Genomic DNA, 7,944 nt, shown 5'->3' with positions numbered 1-7,944 from the left:
GCAGTCTCCAACCTTATCAGGGATCCTAGCCTATTAGATCCACAAGACTGCAGCTCCCACAGCTCCCAACTGTAGGACAAGGGCCAGATTCTTAGAGAGGACAGCAGGCAGCTCCATTTGATTGGTCTTGCTTTGCCCTATCACAGAAGGCTCAACATTGGGCTCCCCAACATCAAGGAGTGGCATCTTTTAAGGGAAGGTCACCCATTTCTGGGTTCATTTAGTCTCTCCCATTTCCTGGGTTTCAATTTTTTTTTTTATTGCATTTTAGGTTTTGGGGTACATGTGAAGAACATGCAAGATTGTTGCATAGGTGCATATGTGGCAGTGTGATTTGCTGCCTTCCTCCCCTTCACCTATATGTGACATTTCTCCCCATGCTATCTCTCCCCAACACCCCACCCCCCACCTGTCCCTCCCCTATTTCCCCCCAACAGACCCCAGTGTGTAGTGTTCCCCTCCCTGTGTCCATGTGTTCTCACTGTTCAACACCCGCCTATGAGTGAGAACATGTGGTGTTTGATTTTGTGTTCTTGTGTCAGTTTGCTGAGAATGATGGTTTCCAGGTTAATGGGCAAAAACTGGAAGCATTCCTTTTGAAATCTGGCACTAGACAAGGATGCCCTCTCTTACCACTCCTATTCAATATAGTACTGGAAGATCTAGCCAGAGCAATCAGGCAAGAAAACGAAATAAAGGGTATTCAATTAGGAAAGGAGGAAGTCAAATTGTCTCTATTTGCAGATGACATGATTGTATATCCAGAAGACCCCATCATCTCAGCCCAAAATCATCCTGAAACTGATAAGCAACTTCAGCAAAGTCTCAGGATACAAAATCAATGTGCAAAAATCACAAGCATTCCTATACATCAATAACAGACTTACGGAGAGCCAAATCAAGAATGAACTGCCATTCACAATTGCTACAAAGAGAATAAAATACCTAGGAATACAACTAACAAGGAACGTAAAGGACCTCTTCAAGGAGAACTACAAACCACTGCTCAATGAAATAAGAGAGGACACAAACAGATGGAGAAACATTCCATGTTCATGATTAGGAAGAATCAATATCGTGAAAATGGCCATACTGCCCAAAGTAATTTACAGATTCAATGCTATCCCCATCAAGCTACCAATGACGTTCTTCACAGAACTGGAAAAAACCACCTTAAACTTCATATGGAACCAAAAGAGAGCCCACTTAGCCAAGTCAATTCTAAGCAAAAAGAACAAAGCAGGAGGCATCACACTACCAGATATCAAACTATACTGCAAGGCTACAGTAATCAAAACAGCATGGTACTGGTACCAAAACAGAGATATAGACCAATGGAACAGAACAGAGGCCTCAGAGGCAACACAACATATCTACAACCATCTGATCTTTGACAAACCTGACAAAAACAAGCAATGGGGAAATGATTGCCTGTTTAATAAGTGGTGTTGGGAAAACTGGCTAGCCATATTCAGAAAGCAGAAACTGGACCCCTTCCTGACACCTTACACTAAAATTAACTCCAGATGGATAAAAGACTTAAACATAAGACCTAACACCATAAAAACCGTAGAAGAAAATCTAGGCAAAATTTGGAGACACTATATGTGAAATCAGTCATTTCCCCCACTTTCAGCTCTCCAGCCTCCTTTCCAACTTTACGGTTTTATGACTCTTTATACCCATGCTTTTATTTTTTGAACTTATAGAAAATATTCAGAAAAGTGCAGAAATTGTAGGTAAAATTTTACAAAGTGATCACACTTGTGCAACCAGAACTCAGATTAAGAAATAAGAAATTACCAGCATCCCAGACAGTCCCCCCACCATTACTCCTTCCAGACACTTACCTTTTCCAAGGCTAATGAATATTCTGACTTATAGTACTATAGATTTGTTCTGCCTCGTTTTGAGCTTTACGGTTCATTAATTTTCATTGTTGTATAGTATTTTATTGAGAAAATACACCACAATTTTTTTTCTATTGGTTAAGTATGGTTAACTTGGATATGAGTAGTGTCCAGTTTGAAGCTATTACAAATAGACCTGCAATGAACATTTGTGTACCTCTTATGGTGCTTATGTGCATGTATTTCTGTTCGTTACTCATCTAGGATCATAGGGTATGCGTACATTCAGCTTGAGCAGAAACTGATACTGTCAATCAGTTTTCCAAAATAGTTGCATAGACTTACAATACCACTGACAGTGTATGTGAGTTCTAACTAGTCCACATCCTTGCTAATACTTGAAATTATCTTTTTTTTTTTTTGGTTCTAGTTGTTCTGGTAGATGTGTGATGGTGTCTCATTATGATATTATTTACAGTTTTCTGATGACTAATGAAGTGGGAGATGACCACAATTTTTTTTTACCGGTTTAGGCATTTCATTTCTATTTCTGCTGCTTCCAATTATGCCTTAATTCACTCCAATTTATGCTCAACCCTAACTTCTCTCTACGGTTTTCCCTCTCATCACTAATGTATCAGTGTAGGCTGTTTCAAATGCAAGTGTTCATCAACCCAAGTCAAACTGGCTTATGTGGAAAAAAAAAGAAAAAAGAAAGAAAGAAATCCTTTAGCTCATGTAAATAAAAGGTCTTGTGGTATATCTCAAGTGGTATAGCTTGATCCAGAGCTTAAGCAATGCCATCGCCTTCTAGTTTTTTTCTTTTCACTCACTATGTTGGCTCTATGGTCAGATGTAAGATGGCTGCAACAGTTCTCGTTTTATGTATTAAAAGTTACAGGCTTAAGTTCCAAAGTAAAGAGAGAGACTCCTTTTCCAAATTCAAACAAATAAAATGCCCTAAAATAGAGTCTTGTTGGCTCTGACTGGCCTGTTTGGGTCATGTACCAAGCCTGGCACCAGTTGCCTGGGAGACTGGCTAAGGCTTGGGTAATATGTCTAACCTGAAGGAGGAGTGGAGTGGATCCACTCTGCTCAAACCAAATGGATTAAGAGTGGAGGCAGGTTGATTTCTCAGAAGTACAGTGGGAAAAAATTACCTGGAGGGTGAAAAGATGCTGAAAAGCAAAATGTAGTTATCTGTTACATTTGTTGGCCCGTTCCAAGCAAGAATCCTTTAGTTATTCTTGAGTTTTTAGTCTCCCTCAGCTTCCACATCTATTAATTATGACTGCCCATAATTTCTACACCCTAAATAACTCCCTAATCCATACATTTTATCACTACTTTTGCCATTCTAATCCAAGTGACCAATAACTCATCCTTTGACTCCTGGAATAGGTTTTGTTTTTAAATCATCCTTCTCTTTAAATTCTAAAAATAACAATAATAAGTACACTTCTTGAAGGCTTATTCAATACCCAACACTGTAGGAGCACTTTACTTTTACTATATTATTCAGTCCTCAGAGTGACCTTATGAATTAAAAAACTCTGCTATATCCTATTATATGAAGAGAAAACTATAATGAGAAACAAACTTCTTAAAACTCAACATTCTTCAATGGCTTCTCATTTATCTATATTTTTGATATCTATTACTATTTAACAAACTACTTCAAACTTTATTTCTTGAAAATAATAGCAATCATTTATCTACATTAATTTCTTCTACAATTTAAGTGGAGTTCAGCAGGGAAGACTCATCTCTGCTTCTTACAGCATCACCTGAAGTGACTTGACTAGGGAATGGAGAACCCACATCCAAGATGGCTCACTCATGTGGTTGACAAGTTAGTGCTGGCTATTGTCTGCAAGCTTAGAGTCAGGGACCTCAGTTCCTGTCCACAGGCCTCTCCATAGGCTGCCTGCACTGCCTAGAAACATGGTGGCTAAGTTCTAAAAGTGTCCCCAAATCCAGGAAGTAGAAGGTGCCATTTCTTAACACCTGCCTGGGCCCAGAATCTGGAACAGCATCACAAGGCTGAAATTCAAGGAGAGGGAAGGAAAGCTCTTCTTAATAGGAGGAGTATCAGAAATTTTGGACCAAGTTTTAAAACTGCCATATTCTAATTATAAAAATTCATAAAATAGACTAAAAGGCTCTCCACAATTTGAACCTACTAACCAATTCATTATCCCATTTCATCATGATATTTCCCTATGCACAATGACCTTCATTCAGTTCCTCCAAAGTATTATGTTTTCTCACCTCATGGCCATACAGCTGCTATCTGTACCTGCCTGGAATGTTTTCTCTGTCTTTACCCAATCTCCTAGCTTCTTTTCTCAGAGAAAACTCCTATCCTTGGGAGAGAAGCTGATACGGTTAGACTTTGTGTCCCCACCCAATCTCATCTTGAATTGTAAACTCCATAATCCCCAAGTGTCAAGGGAGAGACCAGGTGGAGGTAACTGGATCATAGGGATGGTTTCCCTCTTGCTGTTCTCATGGTAATGAGTGAGTTCTTGAGATCTAATGGCTTTATAAGGGGCTCTTCCCACTTCGTTAGGCACTTCTCCTTCCTGCCACTTTGTGCAGACAGTACCTTGTTTCCTCTTCGCCTTCCTCCATGATTATAAGTTTCCTGAGGCCTCCCCAGCCATGCTGAACTGTGAGTCAATTAAACCTCTTTCCTTTATAAATTACCCTGTCTTGGGCAATTCATTATAGCAGTATGAAAATGGACTAATACAGGAGTTTTCTCTGAGATGCTAGCCTAGGTTAAGCCCTTCTGTTTTAAGTTCTCATACAAAGTTTGGCTCATAGTGGGTGTATCGTACATACGCTTTGACAAAAGAAATAATTAAATGAGTGAAAAAATTCATTGTCTCTTTAGTCTGAAACCCTCTTGCCACCTCTCTGCTTTCTTGTGCTATACCCTAGCTCCACTCAACTTCCAGTATCCAAGTATATGGGCTCCAGCTCTTATAGCATTTCAGCTCTTCTTTAATTTCTCTCTCTTCCAGGAAGGTGACAATTCCCTAGGGTCCACTTAGGTTAAACATTCAACTTCCAGGACTCACCAGCTCCAGTCCTTGTATAAATAGAAAGTCTTGAGAGCTTATTTTCATGGAACCTTTGTCTAATGGTCACAGCGTTCCTATCAGCAATGTCTGTCTCTATTTGCTTTGAAGCTCCTGGAAGGTAGTTATGATGTGTCTCTGACTCAAAATTCCTCATATTCTTATAAAACAGAAAACAGACATCCTCAGGACCAGCAGAATAAAGTTGAATTTTAATAGGCAAAGGTACAGCATGAGCAAAGACTGAGAAAGCTGGTTGTGCTCCTTGTTGCCTAATGGGCAAGCCTTGGCTCTCATCTAGGATAAATTTTTGGTCAGAAAAGGAGACAGATTTTATAATGAAAATACACTGGATATCAAGCCATAGTCCTAGTTTACCACAATCAAGTGCTGTCACTTAGCCTTCCTGGGAATTGTTATTTGTATCCATGAAGTGAGTGCCTTGAGACAAGATGGTAACTTGAAGCCAGTCCAGCTCCAGCAGTTGGTGATTCTAACTAGAAGTGGTGTGGCATAATTAGCTAGTTGCTCCAGCCTGGAGGCAAACAAACCAGGGTTCAATTCCCAGTTTTCCCCCTTTTAAAATGTGTGGCCTAGAGTAAGTTACTTTACTTCTTTGAGTCTCACTTTTGTTATTTATAATCTGGAAATAATAATAGCTTTTCTCCCATAAAGCTGTTGTGTGAATGCTAATGACATAAGCTATACAAACTATTTAGGTTATATTAGTCACCTAGTTAATTAAATAACTCAACAAACAGTGAAAACTTCTTGCAGGAAGATATAGTAGAGTGGAATGGTTATAGTCTTAACTTTGGATAATACATGAATTTAAATACTGACTTCATCACCTACTAGCTATGTGATTTTGGCCAAGTGACTTAGGGCAAGTGACTTATCTTTTCTGAACTTTGGTTTTCTCATCTTTAAAATAAGGGTAAGAGATGAGAGCGTCATAAGACTATTTTAATAGTTCATTAAGATAAGATAGATAAAATATATCCTACAATGCCTAACACGTACATGCTCAAGAAATAAAAGTTGTTTTTTGAAATTAGTACTGCAAATAATTACTCTTCTTCAGAGAACAGTTTGTTGATAAGTTTGGTTGAAGTATAGAGGACACTTGTGGAAGAATACTGGAAAATGCTTAGAAAAGTTAGGCTGGGACTACATGTGGTAGTTCTTGAATGCACAGATGAGGATTTTGCATTTTATCCACTGGCAATGACAAGCCACTGAAGTCCAGGTTTTCAAAAAGATCATTTCAATGTATAATATAGAAGATATTAGGGAGAATACACACTGGAAATGGAGAGACTTTTTTGCTCATCCATCCATTCATTCATTCTGTCAATCGCTTAACAATTATTGAACCCCTATGTGTCATGCCTTAGTTGGTGGGGATGGAGAGGAAGACAGACAATTAAATAAGATCTAAAATGTAATAAGTACTAGAATAGAGAAGAAAATCAGTGTGGTATCTAACTCAGATTTTTTGAGAGATCCAAAATGCTTCCAATATACAGTAATCTTTAAACTAAGACCTAAGGTATAAAGGAGGGAAAGAGCATTCCAGGCAGAAGAAAGATCAAATGTAAAAGATGAAGAGGCCAGAGAGAGCAGAGTGAGTGGAGGACTTGAAAGACATTCAGTCTTTAAGATGAGAGTTGAGGAGAATCTGAATGGGGGTAATGACCATGGGGACAGAGAAGAGGGGATACATGCACAGGCCATTGTGGAGATAATGGTACAGTGTTAGAAAATGTGCTGACACACTGGGTATGCAGAAGGTGTAAGAAAAGGCAAGATGACTCTAAGTTGACATCTCTTCTCATGTTAGTAAACCCTGACTTTTGTTTGTCTTTTACTTCTCATTGGTGTGTGTTGGATTTTACTGTGCCAGCTTGGTTTAATCAGAAACTATGTATGTTTTCCTTTATGGTCTCAAGCAAGAGTTGTGCAAGAGAGACTTGCATAAGATTTGGAAGGCAGAGGTGAAGCAGAGGCCATTATCACTCTCTGAAGGTCATGTGGTCAGATGGAGTGACAGGCATAGCAGTGCCTGGTAGCTTCCAGCTCTTCCAGCTCTTCCTCTTGACAACCAGCAGTTCCAGGCCCATCATCTCATCTACAACACCCAGCGCAGTTGCCTCTGAGAGGCAATGGTTTCCCACAGATCTCTCTTGCACTACCCCTTTTGAGCCCACTTGGGTTGCTGTATGTGCTTGATTTTTGACTTTTCAGATTTACTATGAATCCTTTTCTGATCCTTTAAATATCACTTCAGAATTTCACTTTCCTAGTTTCTGCCATAATTTCATAGCATCTAATTCATATCACAACTCTTTTATTCCATCACAACCATAACGAATCTACCCCTGACTGAATCTGACTAATGCAAAGCTCATAAACTTGGGTGTCACTTATCCTTGGGTATTTCTGATGTGCCCAGGAGGCTGGGGAAAGGTTGGTATTGGTGTTTCCTCCTCGTAAGAAGAGACATAGATCATTATCTCATTTAGTCCAAAACCAAATATATATATATATATATATATGTATATATATATATATTTAAGATTCTTACTACTATCCTTCCCTTTAACCCAGTAAAATAAAACATAGGCAATGATAAGCCAGATGCCAAGCAATCATATAAAAAAATAGAGAGGAGAAAGAATGTTTCCACAAGAGAGGAGAAGATGTGTAAAGTTCCCGGGTTCACAGCTCCTCCCTAGGCTTGCCTTTCTTAGGCTTGCCATGAAGATTAAATGAGATAATGGTATAAAGGCCCTCAGCAAATGGTATAAAGCTGTGCAGATAGGGAATCAAATTGGGACGAGCATTTACAAGAAGGACTTTGTGCTTTCCACTCTTCAGTAGTCCTTTTAGGATATTCATCTCACCTCTGTGCTGCAGCCCTCAGAAAACTGAATTTCAAAGAACATATTTACGTGGTTGGTGCCAGCAAGGCCTAGAGCATTTGGCTCAGGAAGTATCATTGTCTG

The sequence above is a fragment of the Aotus nancymaae genome, unplaced genomic scaffold (genome assembly GCF_030222135.1).
Source record: "Aotus nancymaae isolate 86718 unplaced genomic scaffold, 86718_ANA_hifiasm-v0.15.2.pri h1tg000064l_1, whole genome shotgun sequence".
In the NCBI taxonomy this organism is placed as follows: Eukaryota; Metazoa; Chordata; class Mammalia; order Primates; family Aotidae; genus Aotus; species Aotus nancymaae.
The sequence above is the reverse complement of the archived record's forward strand: the minus strand, read 5'-3'. Positions refer to the sequence as shown.